General features: G+C 39.2%; 1 pseudogene across 1 annotated transcript; it reads right to left on the reverse strand.

Moving 5' to 3' along the window:
- Nucleotides 1–1,738: 1,738 nt before the first annotated feature.
- On the reverse strand, nt 1,739–15,932 carry LOC147177527 (high choriolytic enzyme 1-like; annotated as a pseudogene). The gene is made up of 9 exons (XR_015094373.1): nt 15,922–15,932; nt 5,661–5,746; nt 4,875–4,928; nt 4,569–4,718; nt 4,227–4,357; nt 2,688–2,866; nt 2,375–2,456; nt 1,986–2,110; nt 1,739–1,874 (listed from the first exon to the last, which is right to left on the reverse strand). The product of XR_015094373.1 is annotated as a high choriolytic enzyme 1-like (transcript).
- Between the last annotated feature and the right edge of the window lie 9,369 nt (nt 15,933–25,301).

Here is a 25,301-nt window from a genome sequence, read left to right on the forward strand (position 1 = left end):
CAAACAGCAATCAATACACTACAACGTTAAGCAGCATAATATGATCATCATCAGCGCTTACCTTGACACTCGACCGAGGAGCCTACTGTCCGGGTGAAGCGAGCTGCAACAACGGCTGGGCAATCGTACGTGTTCCACAGCGGACTCCGTCCGGACCGTGTGCCGCTCCGTCTTTTATTCGTTAGCAAAATGTTGTGAGCGCGAGAAACCGGGCTGTCCAAGCCCTCTCCCAGACACTCTCGAAAACATGTTTGCGAAGCAGGGAAGATTGTAGTATAAACAAGGAAGAGTTCCCAGGCTGATCCCGCTCTTTATTTACAAATTGTTGGGCACCTGGATTCGTACAACAGTTCAGGACAACAACATATCCTTATATAAGAGGTTACATGAGGACATATCAAACCATGTTTTTTTTCCCCTTCATTCCACCCCCTGGACTCATGAAACCTCAAAATATTTACAGAAAACGCATTGGACCTGGCACATTTGTCCAAATCAAAAATGGGTTCATTATAGACCCATACCCCTGTTATAGTTTTGTTGTTTGATGACCCTCCCATAATCGACCAGTATGGAAAGTGATTGTTTCCCATATATATAATCCATACATGTTATTTCAAAAGAACAGCCTTCCCTGCTTCGCAAACATGTTTTCGAGAGTGTCTGGGAGTTTCTCGCGTTCACAACTTTTTGTTAACGAATAAAAGACGGAGCGGCACACGGTCCGGGCGGAGTCCACTGTGGAATACATACCATTGCCCAGCCGTTATTGCAGCTCGTTTTACCCGGACTGTGGGCTCTCCGGTCTAGTGTCAAGGTAAACGCTGATGATGATCATATTCTGCTGCTTACCGTTGAAGTGTGTTGATTGCAGTTTGCGGGGAATAAAAGGTACAATTATTCTAGCACAGCCCAGGTGTTGATTGCTGTTTGCGGGGACTAAAAGGCACGATTATTCTAGCAAAGCATATCAGTCTCTGTGTATTCATTGTTGCCGCCGACCACTCACGATCCTGCATAAAAATATAAAAGTGAAGTAGTGTTTTCCACAAAACATGGTCGCAGCTCGAAGACGACACATTGTCGCAGATAGATGACTTATGCGTCAATTCTCGCGTGACCGCGCGAACCGTCAGTCTGTCAACAACAATGGCGGATAGCCGTGTCGTAGTCGTTTTGCGCAGCCTCCTTTGCTTGCTTATGCTTTTGCAGCATAATATTTTGCTTCTTTATTCCCACGTTCAACAAGCGGTGTTGTACTTGAATCAGCCGCCATTGTCACTTCTCCTGTGTTCGTCTTCTTCATGTTGTTTCGATATATACAAAACCATGTTTGTTCTGTAGATTGCAATAACGTTGAAAAAGAAAGTGTTCGTCTTCTTCGCTGATTCTTCTTCTTTTGGACACACGCAAGTCTTGTAACGCTTCTGTGTGCACAAGATTTGTTTGAGGAACGAAGCCGGACGGGGCCTAAATATAAGCAAACTGATGAGACAACGAGGAACATCTGGACAAGACACAAGTGGCTGAGGGAGCTGATTGAAAGACACAAGGGATCGGATTGACGAGAACAGGTGGAAACAAAAAACTTAACAGAACAAGACATGAACAACAAGACAAGACACAACATGAAACAAAGTCAAATACAAACGTAAAACAAAAACAAGGATGATGAGAAGGAACCTTAATGACAAAAGTCACACAATGACTTCTTTAAAATGTATTGATTTATTTTTTCATTCGAGTATATTTACATTACTGCATTATATAAATAAGTGCCAATGCGTTAAAAATGATATGCTGAGTCCTTCAATGTGCTGTCGTGTGACGCACGCATCACTGGTGACCTCAATGGGACCTCTGTCATGAAGTTTCTGATTGGTAAAAACAAAAAAGCAATTAACAGGCTACATTATCCAGTAAAGCAGACGTGTGTTTTACAGCAAGTGTTTCTTCATAAAGTATTAGACAAAGTGTTAACTCACAGCACTCGTAAAGTTCGTTGACACGTGCATAATCATTGGCACTCATCTCTGTCGCAGTGCCAAAACTTGTGACAGAACTATCTCTGGCAACAATGGTTGGTTGGCCATTTTTGCTGAAGTCATATCTACAAACAACACAATTTAACGTGTGGGTTTTGTCTTCAAATTACATCACCACAATATTAAATTATTATAAATAATAAATGTTAGCATCCCATTGCAGATGACCATTCATGTTTTTTAAAATTTTACATAACAAATTACAATATATATTACATGTACATATTATCTATGGATCAAACATCTGTTGTGAGTGGATGTTAGAAAACAGCAAGTTAAAGGCGTGTACATAGAAATGGATGGGATCATGGTTGGACAGATTTACTCACTTGCCGTAATGCATCACTGAGTCAAAATCATAGGGTGTACCCAAATTGTTTGTGTTTGCAATCTGAAAGTTTCTTTCCACACCTGCATACAAGGATAAAGCAAAACAAAACATGGAACTTCATTTAAAATTCTTTCAGTAAGACGTAAGACACATGATAATGTGAATGCCATTCTGACAAAAAGTATCCATCATCCAATTGACAGTAAGCGTGAAGTGGTTACTTTACACCAGCAAATTTCCGGAGCCATTTTACAATATGCTCTCAAGTGCTTCCAGTACTAGTTCTGTACAAGATATGTTGACAAGCTGACCTGGTTGAATGTTCTGAAAATTAATGATGACGTTGTCGCCTCTGTCGGATCGGACGTGCTCATGATGGAATCCAAGTGCATGGAGAACCTCGTGCTGCACAATGCCTTTGAACACACAACCGTTTTGCTGCAAGGAGATTTGCTGTCCATTTACTTGTCGACCAAGGTAGGACCAACACCTGGCACACAAACAAACAAAATCAAGTGATGTCATGATCTCATTGACTTATCTGAATTCTTTAGTTTCAGCAAAATGGAGGGGGATGTAGAAAATACTATATTTAAATCAATGGTTCTTCACTTGGGTTTGTTCGAGCCACAGATGTTTGGTGAGTCAGTCATTGCCATCATTGGCTGCAGGTGATCACGCTACATTGCTTGGCCTATCTGTGCTCAAGGTTATTTTAGTTATCGAAAAAACTAAAACTAAAATTCCAAAAACAATATCATTAATAAAATAAAAATGAAAATGCTTCTTATAAAAACGCAAATGAACTGAAACTACATTTTCTTTAGAAAACTAACTAAAATTAAGTCAAAAAATGTCCTTAGTTTTAGGCTTTGGTAATTAATTTAATATATGAGCTTTTGGGGATGATTTCAAATGTGATTTTAAGTATATTTATTTCAATATTAACTGGAATAAAGACGTTTGAAAGTGTGTCACACAGAAGTAATGTCATCTAGCATCAGCCAATAGAAAAACACCTTCAGATGACGTCGCTCCAATTTTGCCTGCTTGACTTTTGATGGCTCGGCTCACCTGCTTTTTCATTTAACTCAGTCCAAATGCGACGCTAGGTAAGAAATGTGTTACTTTTTTTCATTTTACCATGATGTTTATTAAATATTGCGCAAAAGTAATACACATGAAAAAAAAGATGAAAACTAATACTGAAACTAACTACAGTTACAACTAAACTCAAACTCAACATTTTAAAAAAATTAATAAAACTAATGATAACCAACAAAACCACCCTGAAAACGAATTAGAATTAACTGCGAGTAAATGTAAAAAACAAAACTTGAAATGAAATAAATACTAACTAAAATTCCAAAACTGTAATAACCCTGTCTGTGCTGCAGAGAATTTGGGTTGCTCACTAGTAACTGTTGTGATTGTAAAATGTGTGACTTCTTTATTATTGTAATCCCTTCATACTGTTGTTAGCAAAACAAGAAAGTGATCGGTATGTGCAATATGACTTCACATGTCTAATGCAACGTATGGTGTTCCGCAGGGTTCAATTCTGAGGCCTCGGCTGTTTTCATTGCATATGCTGCCCCTTGGCTCTATCTTGAAAAAACAGCGGTGGTTGTTTTAAAGTGTTCTATAAATATCAAGTTGAGTGATGGAAATCAGCATCCTAACTGCATGATTTGCAATGCCAAGTTGAGCAATTCTTGTCCATCAACTCAAAGTGGAGGACTTTTTTGTGTGCACTTTAGCTGGAAAACAATAGCATTGACAAAATAAAAACTTTCATGAACGAGTTTAGTCAAGGTCATAGAGTTGCTAAATACTTATGTAATTCTTACCCAGTGTCAGATATGAAAGATATAAAGTTTTCATCATTTTCAGTTTTCTTGACAAAGCGAATGCAGGTTGTGTGCTCTCCTTTTTTGAACTCTCTCAGGGCTTTTTTTTATTGTTCTCTTCTGACTTCTGGCTGCACACACACACACACACACACACACACACACACACTCATTGATCAAAGTGCTACATAAAGTAACCCTTTAAGGATGAATCACTTTGACACTAAACTAAAATGTATTTGACATAAAAGCAAATCTTACATTGGACAAAATTTGAGCTCATCAATGGAATATCTTATATAAAAACAATTGTCAAATAATGACGATTCATTTTTAACTTACTGAACACATTGGAGATTTCATAGGGGATTTTGACTTTGCTTCCGGTTTTAGCCCATTTACATCCCGCACTGGTGCAGGGGACAGCATTCCTCAAAATACCATCATCGTTGTCCGTGTTAACCATAATGTCCCCGTGTATCAGGTGGGCGGCTGTAGAATGACAGACAACAAATATTCAGACAGTGAGGTATGTCATGTTTCACAGACAGTGCCGTTCAAACTGTCATTAGGTCAATATTTCCATAATATGTCTGCAAAATTCTGCCTTTCATTGACATGTTTGATTTTTCAAATGAAAATACTTACTTGAGGTAACATTTGCGTTTGCCTTTTCAATTTTCACAAAAGTCCCAGATTCTTCTGGAAAAATAACGACAACAAAATGCAGTCACAAAGAAGCACTATAACAGTTGTACAGTTCCATATGATTTTACGTACAAGTTGTATTTCTGCTTTTTGTATTTATTGCGACCTTAAACAAACAAACAAACAAACACAAGCTAAATCAGTTTTTAAATCTTGTTTTCATGGCTGTTTCATCCTAGTTATTCAGCTCACTGATCCCTCTGGTGTATTGTAACAACATAATGAAGGTCTCAATAGTGGCATTACCGGTAAAGCTTGAGTGAAAAAGACGGACCAGTTGCAGAAGATTAAAAAAAAGAAAGAAAAAAAAGGGATTTCTCTTGGCACTAAAGTGGTTTTGCGTTCATTTTTATGTAAAGGCATATTAAGCAACAGGAGAAAAATCCTATAGATCCAAAGATGGAATTAGAATGTTCAGAACGTTCACACGTTGTAAATCATGAATGTTTATTTCATAACAGTAAATACTTTTTGGCATTAAAAGTTTGAAAAATATTAATGTACTTAATATTTATTTTGTCTTAGTAACAACACGATTTCAATGATAACAACTGCCAATAATTTAAATACATTCATACATCCAATCATTGAACAAATGATATGAAATCAACCCATACATACATTGCAAATACAATGCCAAAAGTTTAACTTAAACTTTGAAAACACCAAATCCTATAATTACCTACTGTTAAACTGTTTATTATGGGTTTGTAAACTTGATCTTACTGGAGAAACGGATGCAACAGACAGGAGCAGAACAGTGATAACAATTGGCGTCATGGTGTTGCTGTTGTCTAAAAATGAAGAAAAAACTGAAGGTAAATCGTTAAAAGTGTGTAAGTATGTGTGAGAGAGAATTTGAAGTCAAAACAATGCAGGTAACAAAGGAGTCATTTTGTCTTACCAGTGCTGCCAGGTGTGCTTTTGGTAACTGGTGCTTCATCTCATTTTATAGTTTGGATAGAGGGTGTGTCTCTTGTGTATTCCATCCCCTCAAACCTTATATGGAAGTTTCCATGGTTTGTTGTAAGGAATAATGACACTTGAGGCTGGAATGAATGAATAACAATAACAACACAATAACAACTAAAAGTGTGTGTGCGTGTGTGTGTGCGTGCGTGGGGGAGGGGTGTGTGTGTGTGTGTGTGTGTATATATGATATATACTTGTGTATATACGTATATATTGATCTTTTCTTTCTTCAATTATTATTTTTGTGAATTGGTGAATTCTCTGCGTTGTCATTGGTTCTAAATGCCAGAGAATGTCTTTTGTCATTAAGGGTAGTAAATTAATTATGCCATGAACTCCATTGTACAAGTCATTGTGGGGCGGCATGGCTCAGTTTGCCCATTTCGAAGTATCCTTGAGTAATATACTGAACACCCAGTAGGTGAATGCGATGTTAGTGTGCAGTGCTTTGAGGGCCTGAACAGGTGGAAAAGCGCAATACAAGTGAAAGACCATTTACTATTGAATCTCCCATCTATCATATTACTACGAATTTCTGAGTGGAAAAATTATGGTTGTCTGCCACCATGCATTTTTTATTTGTAAGGGAATTTGAAAAACTATAAGGGAAAAAACAGCATTAAAGAGTTCCGTCTACTCTACTGTTCCAGATTGATACCTAAAATGATGACTAATGTTTTGGACTGAAAGGAATTTGGCGCTCTACTGTCAAGTGTAATTTACTTGTCATTTGAAGAAAGGCTTATAATTAATTTTTTTCCTGTGTTGTGCAGTTGGGCAATTATCACCTCGAGAAAATTGAATATTGTAGTGGCAGTTAACATGTTTGCAATGTTTGCAAACAATAGGCGCTAGCGTCATTCCGGTGTTGGAAAGTTGTGTCTGGGTTTGTTTTGCATTACATAACATCATCTCTGTCATGTTTGGATTCTGTTTTCCTTGTGTGTCTTCCTTGGTCTTGTTAAGTGTGATCAAATCAATGCCCTCAGCCACTTGTGTCTTGCCCCAGGTGTGTCTTGTTGTGTCGTTAGTGTCTGTGTATTCTGTGTAGTCTGCTGTCTCCCCTCTGTCTGTGTCGGTTCATTCTGTCACGACCGGGGGAGCTTGAGGACCCAAATGCGGGAAGACAGAGCGAGGAGGCCGAGGTTCAGTCACAAGAAGGATTTCATTTCTATACAAACAAAAGGTGATCTTCCAAATTACAAGCTAAACCAAAACTAGAACCAAAACATGAACCAAAACATGGGGAAAACAACAAGGCAAAAACGAGCAGCATGACATGGGGAAAAGACAATGAACCGACACAGACAGAGGGGAGACAGCAGACTAAATACACAGACACTAACGACACAACAAGACACACCTGGGGCAAGACACAAGTGGCTGAGGGCACTGAATGGATCACACTTAACAAGACCAAGGAAGACACACAAGGAAAACAGAATCCAAACATGACAATCTCTTTGTCTCTTGTTAACTTTGTTAACATTTTTACTATTTTACTTTATATTTTAACCATTTTGAATTTAGTTATAGCTGTGTAGATGTAGATATAATTATGTTAACTCAGTATGGCTCAATGAATAAGTATTGCATTCTTATCTGTCTCAGATTTATGAGAGGAGAAGGGCAACGGGTTCCTTCCATCTGCTATTTAGAAGGGAGTGTATGTAGTCTGGTACCTGTCTCTGTCGGAAGAGACAGGCTGATGTATGATTGTTTTTCTCTAATCTGATTTATACCTATGGGAACTCGGAGAGGGAGTAGAGAGGGATTTTCTGGTATTTACTGAGTTGTAAACAAATGTACTGTGGGCTAAGGGAGGAGACTTTTCGTATTCACCCACTTTTCAAAAAATAATGATGTGCCGGAGTAGAGAGGACACACAATCTGAACACACTGTTTGAGAGAGTTCAATTGTTGTCATCAAAAGCTTTTGATACCTTTGCAAAGGGACTTCTTCACCAGAATCTCACCATTCAGTTAATTGAACACGCAAAGAGTACAATACTTAATATTGTCTACTCTAACAAATGGTGATCCCCGACGCTGAATTCTAACGGATGGTGGCATTATTGACGTAGAGCAGGCTGCGGTGTTCCCGGACGGGCGGAATTTCTGGCGCCATATTAATTCCGGTAAGTGGAGATTTTTATCCACGTAGAGAAATTCTGTCTGTTTGGAGGCGCTATAGCCGGTTTTTCGTCTTCTAAATTGTCTAAAATTTTAAATGAGATCTGTGTGAACAAGTTGTAGTTTGATGTCGTTCTATTGTGAGTTGGGATAATTCCGACGATATTGAACTAAACACGTCGTGGGGTGGTGCATTTAGAAGTGACGTAAATGCAGCCTATAGAGATGAAGCTTTTTTTTGTACAGGATGAAATAGCGGTTAATTTGTTTTGTTTCGTCACGCTACGAAGAATCCTTAGACCATAATATATATTGAATAAAAGGGTTTGCCGGATGACGTAAGAAGTCTTTCTTTTTACTAAATATCGCGAAGATTATGGTGCGCTCTGCCTTTTTGGCAGTTTAGGCCGATCGGGGACTAGTATCATAATTGCTCATGACTCTTGGTGAGAACGTCCATTTACACGTAATATGTTTTTTGAAAAAGCGCCTGTTTGAAATTGAACAGTATTGAGGGGTCCAGGTTGATTACAGTAATAATTGGATTTGTGTTACTGTATTTGCAATCGAGAGATTACGTGAATTTGTTTTTATTTTTTGGCGCTCCTACTTTTGTAGTTTTGGGGTCAGGATTACCGTATGAATTCCTTTTGTTCTACGGTTTAATTCGATAGCGCGTGACAAGTTATTTTGAAAATGAGCGCCTTGCAAAAATTTTGCAATATATGGAGAACAGTTTAGCTCAGCGGGATTGGATAACCGCTGTGTATAAACGAGAGGTCACGTGATTCTTATGTGTGTCTGTTGTGTGGCCATATGTGTTAACCTATTGAACTATTATAACTAAAAGTGAGACGTCACTGTATTGATAAATATTAATACTACTTGCGTAGAATAGAAACCGGAAGTAAAAATAAAGAACTACAAACAAAATGGAGGGCGTTTTTGACCGGGATACAGAATGGTTTGACCTGAATGCGCTTCCGGTTCATAGCCGGAATCTGTGTCTAGATATACAAGTTAAGACTGCATTTGATGTTGCTGTAGAAGCAATGCCCGAAAAACATCGACGAAAAATGAAAAAGCTGATAATGGATTGGACAACGGCGGGCTGTGACAAAGGGTGGTTTCCACCTTTGACATCCACTGTTTGTTTGGTAGCTTTGATGAAAGCAGTGGAATTTGCATGCGTGAAAAAACGGCTTTCGCTGGACAAAATGGTACGTCAGACTTTTGTATTTTCTCTGAATGGAAGGAGAGTTAGACAAAATCGAAAAAAAGTGGATAAATTGATGTGCAATGCTAGACTGTTGGCTTTGGGTAGTTCTGTAAAAAACGCTCGGGGGGCCTTAGCAAATGCTGCTAATGATGCTAAAATGACTCCAGCTCCTGTGGAAGCTATTAACCCGTTTACTGAATTACCGTACAAAACTGCGGTTCAAATGCCACAGAATTTGCAAGCGCCGATTTTAAAGGTGAATGGTGGTAATCTCGATGTGGATTGGAATGGTGGAAAATGTGATATAAATTCTCGGCCTATTCGATCTAATTTGCAGGCCGCGGCAGACGGCTTAGCAGCTGGCGTAAGCGCTTCTGTGACACAATTGGAGAGTAAATTAAACGAAATATTGATGATGAAGGATGTTCCGCAAGTAAAATTGAACCAAGCGGGTGCTTTTCAATTGGAACTGACTAGACACGCTGAAGTGCCCCAGGTTATTCGTAACAAATGGCGTGTGATTCTTTCTCGCTTTGAGGAGGCTGCGAACGACCAATTGACAGAAGAAGACCACTTATTAAGGGCGGAACGTGATGAATTGTTTCAACGACATGAACGTGATATGACTAATGAAATTTCTGATGCATTGACGAAGAGCTGTCAAATTGTAGAGATTCGACAACAGTTAGCTGATCTGACCTGTGCTGTTGGTGACGTCATGAGACAACGTGGCTTTAGCGCATCCGATAAACTCCCAGAGGCTACTCCTGTACAAATTGTAACCCGATCAAAAGGGGTGTTGCAAGCGCCCATGTTGACAAAGGTGGATCCAGCCACCGGTAATTCGGCTACTGTATACAGACCCTATTTGCCATCTGATTTGTGCGTGCTTGTAAAAAAACTTCCTCCGATGCAGACGGGGGGGGGGGAATTGGCTGCGGTCGCTACAGAGGGAGGTGACTGGGCAGATTTTAACTGCAGGAGATATACGTACGCTTTTGACACAAGCATGTCCTCTGTCTCAACTCGAAGTGTTGTTGACTAATTCAGGAATGTCATCTTTGAGTGACGGTGAGGCATTATCACGTGATAATTATTTAATGCTGTTTGGAGCACTTGGCGAATTGTTCCCACTCCCTGAAGTTGTCATCTCTGACTTGATATTTGATATTTATATTTATAGGCGGAACTGTTTTTTCATTTATGGTAGATACTGGAGCTCGACATTCTACCATTATGAAGTTGCCACCTGACAGTACGCTCACCACGGATGGTATTTCGCTCGTTGGATTTAAGGGAGAACAGACTGTTTTGCATATGACATCTCCGATTCACACACAGAGCTTCTCACAGACTTTTTTGCACGAATTTGTCTATGCTCCGAATTGTCCTGTGAATCTTTTGGGAAGGGATCTTCTCATAAAAACTGCTCCATTGATCCAGTGTGGACCGGACGGAATTACACTTCAGTTCCCAGACGGACACACTCATCACTGTAATGGTGAATCCGCATCCAACGTCTCCACCCAGTTTGCAGTGATGCCTCAAAACGCCATGACATGCACCCCTGCTGACATCTACTGGGCAAAGGTTAACACTGATTCTTCCGGCTGGAGGGACGCTGAGAACTTTTGGAAACTATGGTCTTCTTGGGTGAGAAATCTAAGATCACATGAGATGGTTTCTGACTGTATGCATTGCACATTATTCTATGACAGGAGAAGTGATGAGATATACAGTGAAGCTTTTAGTACAGTTGCTGACAACGCCTGGGAGTTGCGTGTCGGTGATTTGTTTGCAGGAAAACCCGGCGTGGCATTTTCTGTTAATCTGACTGAAGAACAATCTCGATGGTACAAGATGGCGGAGCCACCTGATGAATCTATGCTGGCATGTCATCCTCATATTTCACTGATGGTGTCATCCCGGCATACGGCAAAAGATTTGGGTCCATTTGTCCTGGCCTGCACAAGAGCAACTGATTGGCAACACTCTATACACACAGATTTATTGTATTCCAAATCTCTTGATGCCTATTGGATTAAATCTGACTTGTTTGCCTCCATGTCTGTTTTAGAACATCAACTTTTGGATCGGCATCATGGAAGGGAGACATCTGACAGCGAGTTTGCTGGTGACATGTTGAGAACCTTGCCTACTGCACTGTGGTCTATTGACCCGACTGATGTGGGCCTGTGTAATGTTGCTCCAGTAACTTTTGAATTGAAACATGACCCCGTTTGGGTGCAACAATATAAAATGAAAAATGAAGGGCGACTTGGCATCTCAGTAACAATTGAGGGTTTGCTGAAAGCGGGGGTCCTTTGTAAAATTGATAAGTCTACCTATAATACTCCTATTCTCCCAGTGGAAAAGAAAAATACTGGTAAATTTCGAATGGTGCATGATCTCCGAGCTATTAATGCTAAAGTTTTGACACCTGCACTCCCGGTGCCAAATCCGCATTCTGCGCTGTCACAAATTACTCCATTGCATACACATTTCACCTGCATTGATCTTGCAAATGCATTTTTTTGTATCCCTCTTCACCAGTCTATGCAGAAGTATTTTGCATTTACGTGGAATGATGAGTGTTACTCCTATACCCGGCTACCACAGGGTTTTGTTTTGTCTCCTGGAGTTTTCAATGCTTCCCTTCGACAGCTGCTCTCAACTCTCCAACTTCCTACTGATGTTCTTTTGGTGCAATATGTAGATGATCTACTCCTAGCTGCACCATCTGAGGAGTCCTGCCTACAAGCTACACGGCTCCTTTTGAGCCACCTGGCTTCGGTGGGTTTGAAGTGCTCCAAAGACAAACTCCAAATTGCCCGACCTCAGGTTTCCTTCTTGGGTCGACTTATATCAAAGCGTGGAACAGGTATTTCTCCGTCACACAAAGATGACATCTTGCATCATCCCAAACCGACAAATGTGAAACAAATGTTGGCTTTTCTGGGTCTGTGTAACTACTCCAGACATCATGTTCCGGATTTTGCGGAACTGACTCACTCTCTCAGACAATTAGTGAATGAAAAAGGAATGAGGAACCTGTCGCATGTTCTAAATTGGACACAAGCTGCTGAGAACTCTTTTGTTCTGCTGAAGCAGTTTTTGTCATCAGCAGCGGCTCTTGTCGTCCCTGATTACAAAAACATGTTTTTCCTTGATGTTTCTGAAAAATCCAGCAGTGTGTCGGCTGTTCTTTTTCAGAAAGGGGAAGATGGTAATAGACATGTTTGTCTTTATGCATCAACACCTCTTGAGAAATATGAACAGCGTCATCCTCTTTGTGCAGCTTTTGCTTCAGCACTAGCTCGCTTGATTCAGAAAACATCTCATATTGTGCTACATCACCCGCTTACAGTACGTACATCACATAGTACAGTGCAGTACGTAACCAGCCAAGCATTTACTATGACGGGGGGACGACAGAGAAAGATTGAATCAGTCCTGACACAACCTCACATTTTGTTTGTACATGAGGGAATTAACATGGCAGAAGGCATGTTGGAGGGACAATCCCACTGCTGCACTCAGCGTGTTTTGGAAGAAAACTCACTGAGAAATGACCTTTACGACATCCCAATAGACGACGCAGAAATGACGTTATTTACTGATGGATGTTGTTTTAAGGGTAATGATGGACTCCAGTCAGGTTTTGCAGTAACAAAGATGATTGGAACAACTTTTGACTTGAGAGTGGCAGATAGACTCACAGGGCCACAGTCAGCTCAAAGAGCAGACATAGTGGCAGTAACAGCTGCATTAAAGATAGCAAAAGACAAAACTGTAAACATTTACACTGACTCGGCGTATGCACATATAGTGATACACACAGCCATAAAAGAATGGCAAATAAATGATTTCATGACTGCTTCAGGGTCGCCGATCAAACACCATCAAGATATTTTTGATCTAAAAAACGCCTTGCTATTGCCTAGAGCGGTTGCTGTGATTAAATGTAGGGGACATTCAAAAAAGAATGATTTTGTGTCAGAAGGAAATGATTCAGCAGACAAGGCGTCAAAACAAGCAGCGGGCTACAGCCCAACACTTCAATTGATGGTGAGCGAAGATGAATTAGGACAAGAACTAACCATAGAAACAATTAAGCTGTGGCAGGAGAAGGCCAGTCCGGAAGAACAGAGTGTGTGGCTGGCAAAAGGCGGACAAAAGGATGAAACAGGTATATGGCGGAAAGAAGGTAAATATATCCCATCGCAGAAACAACTAAAAAATCTCATTTCTGAAGCCCATGGACTGTGCCATGTTGGCACAGAGGAAAAAATGAGACGATTATGTAACTGGTGGCATCCTTACATGAGACAAATTGTTAAAAATGAACTGCAGGACTAAATCAGAACGTTGATTACAATATGTACAATAACTGTTCGAGTTTTCAAATATAGTTGGGTTTCGAATTTTCAAGAAATGTGAAAATAAAACCGAATGGAAACGCTAGAAATTCGAAAAACGGCCCAAAATTCAAGATTTTGAAGCGTATTGAAAAAAGGAAAACTTCAAATTTTGGCTATGGAAACAGGTTTTGCGAATAACCACCGACAAGACCGGATACACGTTGCACGTTTTGACCGGATATTATGTCACACATATGTTTGTAGTCACAAAGCAATGGCAGACGATAGAGTAAGGTATGTTTGGCTCTCCGGCCGGTGGCCCCTGTGGGGCCCGGGGTTGTCCCTTGGCGCTGCCGTGGCCTGGGGGGCCCTGAGGTGTTGCGCTTGCTCTGTCCTGGCTGGGGTCGACGGCTCCCCTCTTTGGTGGAGATTTTCATGCACGCCACCACACCAGCATCTATCGAAACAGACACAATCTGATTCTTCCTCTGGTCGTTGAATCGGTGGAGGCTGATGTCTGTGGATCTCACTCTGCTTCATCTGTCCTTCCTTCCTTTCCTCAGTCTCCTTTGGTCTCTTGAGGTCTCCGTGATTTGGTGGAATTTAGACGTTTCTGTGGTTTTGATGAGTGGTGTGTGAGTGGGGTGAACTAATACATTCACACTCACACGCACGCACACACGCACATGCACATACACACCCACATACAAAATAAAAATGTATAAAAAATATATATAAAGAAAAAAAAGAAAAAAAAAGAGAGCAATGATGATGACATGTCAAATCGGTAAAATTACCGAATGAACTGAGCTCTCGGAAAAAAAGAAAAAGAAAAAGAGTAAGGTATGTTTGGGAGGACGACAAAACAGAAAAAAAAAGACGAGCATCAATTTTTAGGTTGTCCAAATTAAAAGGATGGGCCGTGTCATATATAATCCACCTTGCTGACATGATTGCGAAATAGGATCTAGCGAGTATTTTATTTTGAAAATGTACCAGATTTTTTATTTTGAAACTGCGTCGGTCTTCCTGTCCCGCTCGTTGTGTTCTGTGCTAGTTTGCCATTTGACGGATGCCGATGGGTGCGTCGTCTGGCAAAAATATAAAATAGGTCTATCCGTGCGGCGGGCTCCGGCACGACGCAGCTAGTCCACAATCGATTCGCAGCACACACGCAGCCGGTGTAATTTGAACAAGCTGATAGAATGGAAACAAATCGGCTGTGGTGACGGAGCGGAGATGCACACGCATGCTGTGCAATGACTGGTTTACAGGGCAAGGGGACTAACCAATACACCATTCGTTCAGTTAGGTTCAGCAGGGCAAAAGTTTTACTTGTGTTTTCCACAAGTATCAGCCAGAACGGATTTTAAGATGGCCAATTGTCATTTCATTGCACTTTGGCATTGCAAATGTGAAGGATAATTGATTGCTTTGAATTCATTTGTCATTATCCCATGGAGTTCTCAGAGAAAGTGGGTCTGCGTTTAGTCCGCAGAGGCGGAGCGGGGGTGGATCCGCTCGTAATGACGTCAAAATGTGCAAACAGCTCATTTTCTCAGGTTAGGAGGGGCTGGTGCTTGGAGAGCAGAATGAACTAGAATTTCTCATAGAATGGAGGAAAACACCACTTTGGTGATGTTTTTGGTGAGGAAATAGCATTTTAACATGGCTAAAAGCTCAAAAAAGTGGATTTTGCACATTGCTGTTTAAAGTCGGTTTTTTTCACCTGAAATAAATTAATTAATTATAAATGTTTGATTTATAATATTACTATTTAGAAGTGGACAAAATTGCTTTAATTTACTCAGTATGTCTCTTTGGGGAATTTAAGGTGAAGAGGCGGTTTTTCTCTTCACAGTACTGAGAGCAGAGCGAATGTGTTAATTAGATCTCTTTGTTTAAACTAGGCGTCAGCAGGTCTGCTTTGGAAAAACAACTCAAATTATTATCTGATCTTTGCATAACATCATTGTAGGAGGGGGAAGTTTGGTGAGTGTATTGATGTATCATGTGACTGTCTGGGAAGGAGAAGAACGGCTGAGGATTGGACGAAGAAGACGGGGAGGGGTTTGAAGAATCACGAAATGATACTAGTGATTTGCTCGGAGGAAGAGCGACACACATGCGGGGGAAAATGGCGGCGTTTGGCTGCAACTCCATGTGTCCATAAGCTTATGTAAAATAAATCCTGATTTCACCGTCACCGTCTCATTGTCTGAGTTTGATAATCAACATTGTGAACACGGGAAAACAAAAAATTGTTTTTCTAACACACCCTTCAATAACCGCTAGTACTCACCTTAATGACATGTTTGGAGTTGCGTAAATATGCATGTTGAAGTTAATTGCCTTCAATTAACTTGTTCCTGCAGTGCAGTGCAAGGAGGAGGGGTTTGAGGGGCAAAGCAATGAGTTGTGTAAGAGTAACTGGAATCTATTCTAAAAATAGCTCACCAGTGATGGGACACTGACTTAAAAAAAGAAAAATGTTTAAAAAACAAACCTTATCATGGTACACATTTCTTAATTTATATATATAAATATTCTATATTTTGTTTAAAACATGTAATAGATTGCGCTGAATGAAAGAGCTGTTTTTATTTGCTTAAATATCACCAAAAAGGGCAAAAAATAAAAAATAGCAGCATGAATGGACCAAAATAAAAATATGTGATACAGTGAACCGCGAAGTAGTGGGGGATCACTGTATTTGTGTTTACCCCCTCCCGCATCACTCCTCTGGAGATATATGGTAAAAATATGAGCCCTGACGACGGACTTATAAAAGTCCGTGGTCCTGACATGCTGGACCATACGTATTTAATTCCGCTAACATAGCGTTGTGAGTGACTCTGTATCTTCTTCTGCGCATACGGGTCACTTTGTGGTCCCATAACGTTCACACAGCAGACAGACTGAGGACGTATAATGTGAATGCTTTTTTCACCCCAAAAATCAGAATTGAGCATTAAGTCCTGCAGTATGAACGTAGCCTTTGTCAGAACAGCTGAAATTCTCAGGACACTGAATAGACTTGATTTTGCCCTATTTTCCTTGTTCTTTGCATTCACCATCGACCATTTCCAATGATAATTGAAGCAGACAGGAGACCCCAGTTTCTTTTCCTAATTACCAGTTTGTTAGTTTAGCTCAAAACCACCACAGCTATTATGAGTTCATCTCATGCCATCCATACACCGAACCTCAGCTTGTGGAAGTTTAGATTACATTTTAAAATAATGCATGGCATTATTGTTGATGTGTTTAAATATATATTTTTTTCATTTATGAAGCACACTCCAACAATAAAAATGTAGATTTCAAATATTTTCTTTTTTGTGTATTCAATTGATTAATCATGCACTACAATTGTGTTCTAGAATTAAAATGTTTTTATTTGAGGACCTTTAGCAGATATGAGATTAAAATAGATGAATTTGATTAATTGGTAAAACATCCAGTAATTAATTAGATAAAAAAATGTAATCGCCTAAAAGCACTAATAATAAGGAACAAAAGATAATAATGAGTCAGAGGGAAGATCTCAGCTTCAACTGTTAGTGTATGCCAGCAGCATTTGAAAAATGACCCTGTAACAAAAGTGACTCTCCTGTTTATTTGTTTGGCACTTTGGAGCTAGACCATACCATTTCTTTCAGTCTGCTCAATAAAATTAAAACATTTCGAAAACTGGAAAATTCATATTAGGCACCTGGTGGTTTAGGGGTGTAAACACATAAAAGTCCAAATCCTCATTTAAACTGTCAACTTTATACCAGCTCAGTGGTGGTATAAAGTGTGTCCACCCTGAGAATAGGAGGTTGTGGGTTCAATCCTTGGCCGGGTGATACCAAAGACTATAATAATGGGACCCATTACCTGTTTGACACTCAGCATTATGGGTTGGAATTGGGGGTTTAGATCACTAAATGATTCCCGAGTGTGACCCAAACTGCTGCTCACTGCTTTCTCAGGGGATGGGTCAAATGTGGAGAACAAATTTCACCCCACTTGTGGTGTGGCAATCAGCAGTACTTTAACTTAATTACCTCTGTACATCGGAGTTTGAACATAATTTGTTCCTGCAAACTTTTCAAAGTCTGAATTGTTCAACCTCGGAAACATTTGTTCCCATAGGACATAATGTAAATGCAATTAATCTGTTTCCATGCTCCAAAAACAGAAAATTACTTTTTTAAATTTCCATTTATGTTTTTTACATTTACAGTACTGTACAGTTTTTAAACAATAAAAAATACCTTACCTTTTTTGTGATGGCATCAGTGGATGATAAATGCTATGTTAAATGCTAGCTTTAGTTCAGTGCTGAGTTTGTGTATTTTACATTGAGCATATTGTTAGACTATGATGAGTTATTAACATTGTTTTTTAGTTTTAATTTATATTTTAGCCGTTTTGGATTTAGTTGACTCAGTGTAGGCTCAATGAATTGTATTCTTGTCTGTGTTACTTTCATGAGAAAGAGCAACGGGTCTGTCTATTCATTCGTTATCTAATGGGAGGGCCGGGAATTCTGCTGTGTCGGAAGGGAGTCAGGCTTATTATTATTGTATTTTTTCTAATCTGATTTATACCCATGGGAACGGATTCTCTTGTATTCATTCAGTTGTAACCAGGTGTGTTGTGGGCTGACTTTCTATGAACCCTCTTTGTGAATAAATAATGATGTGGGCTGGAGAGAAGACACACATTTGAACAGAGCACTGCTTGGGTGACTTCATTTGTGTGATCAGAAGCTTCTGGTAATTATTTACCTTTGCAAAGGAACTTCTTCAACAGAATCTCACCATTCAGTTAATTGAACACGCAAAGAGTACAATACTTAATATTGTCTACTCTAACAAATGGTGACCGCCGACGCTGAATTATAACGAATGGTCTTCTCCGTTGAACCGAACGGACGTGGAGCTAGATGCGGCGTTCAAGGACGGGCGGAACTTCTAGGCCTAAATAAATAAAGTACGGTAAGTGGAGACTGTTATCCACGTAGAAGAGGTTGTGTCTGTCTGGTCCGCTGCAACTGGTTTTTCGTCTCCCAAACTGTCTAAATTTTAAATGAGATCTGTGTGAACAAGTTATAGTTTGATGTCGTTAGAGAGTTGATAATTCCGACGATATTGAACTAAACACGTCGTGGAGTGGTGCGTTTAAAAGTGACGTAAATGCAGCCTCGAAGAGATGAAGCTTTTTTGTACAGGAAGAAATAGCGGTTAATTTTTTGTTTTGTTTTGTTTTCGTCTCGCTATGAAGAATCCTTAGACCATAATATATATTGAATAAAAGGGTTTGCCGGATGACGTAAGAAGTCTTTCTTCTACTAAGGATCGCGAAGATTATGGTATGCGCTCTGCTTTTTTTTAGCAGTTTTGACCGGATTTGAGGACAAGTAACATAATTGTTCATGGCTCTTGGTGTGAAAGTTCTCGTACACGTAATATGTCTTTTATTTGAAAAAGCGCCTGTTTGAAATTGAACAGTATTGAGGGGTCCAGGTTGATTACAGCGATGATTGGATTTTGTATCACTGTATTTGCAATCGAGAGATTACGTGTAACTTTTGTTTTATTTTGTTGGCGCTTCTACAATATGTAGTTTTGAGGTCAGGATTCCCGTTTGAATTCCTTTTGTTCCACGGTTGAATTCGATGGTACGTGACAATTTCTTTAAAAAATAAGCGCCTTGCAGAAATTTTGCAATATATGGAGAACAGTTTAGCTCAGCGGGATTGGGTAACCGCTGTGTATAAACGAGAGGTCACGTAATTCTTATGTCTGTCTGTGTGTGGCCATATGTGTTAACATATTGAACTATTAATACTAAAAGTGAGACGTCACTGTGTTGAAACCGAAAGTAAACATCAAAAACTACAAACAAAATGGAGGCGATTTCGACCCGGATATAGAATGGTTTGTCTTGAATGCGCTTCCGGTTCAGCGAAAAATAAAAGCGTCGATGAACAATGAAAAAACGAACTATGGATCGATTGTATACAAAGCTTTCGCTGGAAAAAATGGTATGTCAGAATTTTGTATTTTCTTTGTTGGAAATGAAAAAAGGCTGAATTTGATGTTAAAATGACTCCAGCATTTGTGGAGCAGTTTACGGGTGGTTTGTTCGAAGTTACCCGTTTACTGAAATCACCGTATAAAACTGCGGTTTGAATGCTATAAGATTTGTAGACAACGAATTGAAGGAATAACACCGTTTATTATTTTATAATGACTGAAGAGTGTGTGCGTATGCATTTGAGTGTGTGACCTAGCTTCTAAAAAGGTGGGGGCTATTTTTGTTATTGTGTGTGAGAAATGTGCATATGGGGATTTTGTTTGTTTTTCTTCAATATTTTAACTAAGTTTGGTGTTGTTTTGTGTGAGATGATACTGTTGTGATAGTGGCGTTTGTTTTATTAATGGGAATATGATAAAATAGGTTTTGCGATTTATAATGTTAAGATTCCTCCCCCCCCCCCCCCCCGTTTCTAGGTTAGAAAAAAAAAGGTGGGGGCTGGGCTGTGCGCTGTTAGCATAATGTGTCCTCGTAATGGGATTTTTTCTTTGTCAAAATGGTGAGAGGAATGATAAACAATATAAAATAAGTAATAATATTTGAAAGATATTGTTGAGTTTTTGAAAAAAGAATATTAAATTAGTGTTTTATTTTTATTTTTTATTTTTTTTTTTTTTTTTTTAGTGACTGAGCTAATAGTCTTTATATTTTAATGATTGATGACGATGGTTAATTTGTTAACTTTCCCTTTTCGGGACAAATGAAGAAAGAATAATGATAAAATAATGGCATTTTGTTTGAGCTATGTTGAGTTGATATAATTATGCCTACATCTGTATAGCTGTGGCTGGAAGTAAGATAGTTGAATAAGAAGTTATGAATGTTTTTGAAATTGACATGTTGATAATGATTTTTAATATTTGTTTTTTCTCTGAGTGTGTCATTTCAGAAACTGATGTTTGAGTTCCAAGGCAGATGAGGGTTTGATGGCCTTCACTGATTACAAACTGCGAACGGGATGCGCCCCAGATGCTGATACGTTGTATGGCTAGTAGCTATTTGAAGGGGTATTGAAAAAAAAAAGAAAAAAAAAAAAGAATAAAGAGGCTGTGTTTTTTACGAAACATTTTTGAGAAAGCAGGGAGTGAACTGTCTTGCTATGATCCCATATCCTCAGTCTGGCATTTTTAATGCATTGTATCAACGAGTGTGCATTTTTTTTTGATCAGGTGAGCTCTCAGAAAGACTGTGTGTCATCGGATCCACATTGCAGACAGCGTCTGAATGGATGTGGCAGAGATCAAAGGTCAAAAGCCCAGAGCAACAGTCTTCTCGTCCTGTGCCTAAGAAAAACATGATGTTCACCTTCCAAAATGCCCAGTGACTGTGTACAAGCCTCATTACAGAGATGTCTCCTCTCATCGAACTTTGTCTGACACAGCTCCGCCCTGAACATTGACAACAGCTGCCGTCCTGCCTTCTGCTGGGGGACTGGACTAAGAAAGTTGGTGGTCTGACTGGGATGCGACCCCAATCAGTAAAATGCTGCACGGTGTATGCAGGGCATTTTTAATGTGTTGAGTGGGGAACTGTGATCTATGGCAAGATATTTCAGGAAATTGAAAACGACATATGTAAATTTGAAATGAGGGATTGAGAAAATTTATTTAAATCTATAGCCTACTAAATTTTTGCCTATATTTTTGGGAGAATCAGTTTCTGAATTGGTACAATGGGAATTTTATTAATATGTTATGATATGATATATTTTTATTTTCCCCGTGAGGAACTTTTTTGGACTTCGTCCAGCTACAGCTATAGTATAAAATAAATAATAGAATAAAATGAGTAGTAACAAGTAAAAGACTAACTAAGAGTTTGATGGCTAAGTTTTTTTTTTTTTTTAACAGCACTGTGATTTATAAATCCCAGAAATATTTTGTGTGCTGTGTTTTTTATGAGCCCCGCTAATATGTGAAAGATTAGCAGTTTGAAGATGATTTTTAGTTTGATTAAATCTAGGAAATGGTAGATATTTGTAAATTTTGTGTGATTTTATCCTCAGCCCCACTAATCTGTAAAAGAGGTGAGGTTGAATGGCATTTAAAATAATTTTCGGGACTCTAGGAGAATTAGAGTAATATGGTTACCTCTATTTTTTATGGCCCCAAAGTCATCATATATTAGTGTCTTAAGTTGTATCTGCTTATGCTCAGTTTTATAGTGTTTTGTAGCTCTTTTGTTTATCTCATAGCCTGATTTAGAGGGTTGAGTTATTTATGACGTTTTTTGAGTTATGAGGTCTCTATTTTGTCCTCCCTTTATCTTGACGTGTTTGAAAAAATCAGTGGATCTTTGTCAAATGAGGGAGTTTATGTTTAAGAACTTAACCAATGTAGACGAGTTAGAAAATTAAAATCAAACTTAAAAACGAAATTAAAAAGGTTGTGGGGTATCGGCCTACACTCCAATTGACAGGATGAGTTTGAAAGTGATAATCCACAGTTTGAATATGAAGAAATCTACCAGAGGAAATCGATCGCAAAGTAAGTCTGAAGCAAGCAAGGACAATAATGCATATTCGCCGAATGAAGGTAATTATATTATATTATATCTTTTATCTCAGAATCACATTTGAAAAATGTAATGTTTGGAGCCCAGTGTTTGCAAAAGAGTATAGATAATATGAATATATGTGAGTTTTTCCCAGCATGCCAGGATTCGGCCGGTCATGGGATTCTGGGAAGAGAATAAGAGATATGAAAGGCACAGTTATGCAAATTTAGAACAAATTTAGTCATGGTAAAAAATTACCTATTATTGAACAAAACCTATTTGAAAGATAAATATTTATAAGCTCTGTCTTATATTAATGAATGAGCGAATGTCATTCAACTCAATCAAAGGCTGGGCTCTATTTTAATGTCACAAAAATAGATATTTTCCTGTTCCAACAGCACAGGACCTACGGATCTTAACCAAATAACATTTATTAATCCCAACTAACAAAACTATCAGGGTTTTTTCCTCCAAATAAAATTTATGTGAGTTTATGAGAAACTAAAAATGAAAAGTTTCTGCACTCAGGAGAACGGCCCCAGGGGGTTGGTGAGGAAATCTTGTGCAGTTCTCTGCACAGAGAAAATTCCACATCTGGTCTACAAGGCTGCCAGGCTCGACCATCTCATCAACTGATGCTCTCAGGTTGAAAGGAGAGACGAAATTCCACAACTGGATCATCAATCTTATCACCTCCGACCTGGAGCCACGTCAGCTGACCCAGTGATCGTTCTGGAGCGGCCGTTTCAACATCATTCGACACCGTTTGAGGACATCAGTCAACGGATCAAGTCAAGTGCCTTTTCTTGGGCAATCATTCAAAGAAGAGTCACATTTTTCGGGCAGAATAATCCCGGTGACCAATCGAAGAATTTGGGTAGTCTACCCCAGATTCTTAAAGAAGAAAAAGAACTATTGCGTCACTTTTTTCATTCAACAAAACTTCATCACAAGATGGCTTCAAAGAACACATATTCGTCTGCCGATACATTGCGACACTTTTTAATGAACAACATTTTATGTTAAGCCTCACATATGCTATGCTTATTCCACTAAAAATCTTTTAAATGTATCAAATTGTTTTTTAATGTCATATGATTGTTAAACTATCTCCTCTTTTGCTAAAGGGATGTTTTAAGGATAATTATTTTTACCACACAACCATTGAAAAAAAAAATGTTTTAATGTGTTGAGCTCTCAAGAGCTCAAATGAGGGAATGATGAGTTATTAACATTGTTTTTTAGTTTTAATTTATATTTTAGCCGTTTTGGATTTAGTTGACTCAGTGTAGGCTCAATGAATTGTATTCTTGTCTGTGTTACTTTCATGAGAAAGAGCAACGGGTCTGTCTATTCATTCGTTATCTAATGGGAGGGCCGGGAATTCTGCTGTGTCGGAAGGGAGTCAGGCTTATTATTATTGTATTTTTTCTAATCTGATTTATACCCATGGGAACGGATTCTCTTGTATTCATTCAGTTGTAACCAGGTGTGTTGTGGGCTGACTTTCTATGAACCCTCTTTGTGAATAAATAATGATGTGGGCTGGAGAGAAGACACACATTTGAACAGAGCACTGCTTGGGTGACTTCATTTGTGTGATCAGAAGCTTCTGGTAATTATTTACCTTTGCAAAGGAACTTCTTCAACAGAATCTCACCATTCAGTTAATTGAACACGCAAAGAGTACAATACTTAATATTGTCTACTCTAACAACTACTAAGCGGTCCTTGCATGCGTTGTTTAACGTCAGGCACGTTGTTGAACAGCCAAAGGGGTCATCGTGCCAGTATTTACAGAAATAGTCACGGTAGCTACAACTACGCGATAATCTCCTTCCTAATTCCACTGTGGTTCGTAGCACTGTATGTTTTTCTTTGTTGCCACTGGCACTGTTGTCTTTCTTTCAGCCCATGGCGAAGAAAATTGTCGTGGAAAAATTAAAATGCACTCGCAAGTATGGAGCAGTACATTGTCTCAACTACCACAATGCCACTCGGCTTCACTCGGCTTCACTCGTCTTCACTCGTCTTCACTCGGCTTCACACGGCTACCCGTTTTCAAGGTACGTTCGGCTTAGCTTGCTTTGTTTGGGTGTTCAAATTCCGAAAATGAGTTCAAACCCTGAGGCATTTTTTACTCCGATTTTTTGGTTGAAGTCCGATTTGTATGAGTTCCGAGACGTTCAAACTCCGAGGTTCCACTGTATTTGGGGAGTTTTGAAAGGTTGATCGGAATGTGGCAGAATTTTGAGGATAAGAGCTTTGCAGTCTTTGAAACAAAGACAAGCTGTGGTGGATCAATAACCACCTGATTGTAAAAATAATCAGTTATTGTCACCCAAGAAAGCATCTTCTGTAGGTTCGTAATCAGTAAAGCCTGAGCTTGACGATGTGTGGATGAAAATGAAACTCTGGATTATACTCTTGGTTTGTTCCGTTTAGTCACATTAAATTGACAGTACAAAAAGTTGCTTAAAATTATTAAAACCAGAGACAGTTTGACCACATTTTTGGCGAGTGCTTTATGACGCAAAGCCTCGAAAAAATTCACGGACTGAGAATTACCGTCTGTACTGGCCCGGATCTACAGATGAAAGCCTGCTTCAGTCGATGCTCAATCTGTGTATTTTTTCAAGACTTCGCATCATAACGCATTTGCCGAAAATGTGGGCATCCATCAATGACGGGAAGTCCCAAGAGACGCAAGAATGAGGCGTATAGAATAACAACAATGACATTTCCAGCAATGATGAGAAAGGAAGAGATAGCAAGAGGTCAATGTAGGTCTACTCCATATTGCCTGGCCGCATTACTTCCGTGTATCACACAGGTCGTTCCACCTCAAAGGTAATGAACTCATTTGTTCCCAAAAAACGTATAAATCCATTCTATTTTAATGGTGTCTCAAAGACGTATTTATACATTTTGTTGTTGTTTTTTATGCGAGAGCATACAGAAGGCTTTGATGCAGCCTCTCAACTGCAAAGAACGGTTAAAGAAATGGCAGATATTACACAAGCAGCCAGCAGGTGGCAGCAGAGTAAAGGAAATAAACCAGAGCCATGTTGAAAAAAACCTAAATTACTCAGA

The sequence above is a fragment of the Leptonotus elevatus genome, chromosome 3 (assembly GCF_054856555.1).
Source record: "Leptonotus elevatus isolate MCC_2025b chromosome 3, RoL_Lele_1.0, whole genome shotgun sequence".
NCBI lineage: Eukaryota > Metazoa > Chordata > Actinopteri > Syngnathiformes > Syngnathidae > Leptonotus > Leptonotus elevatus.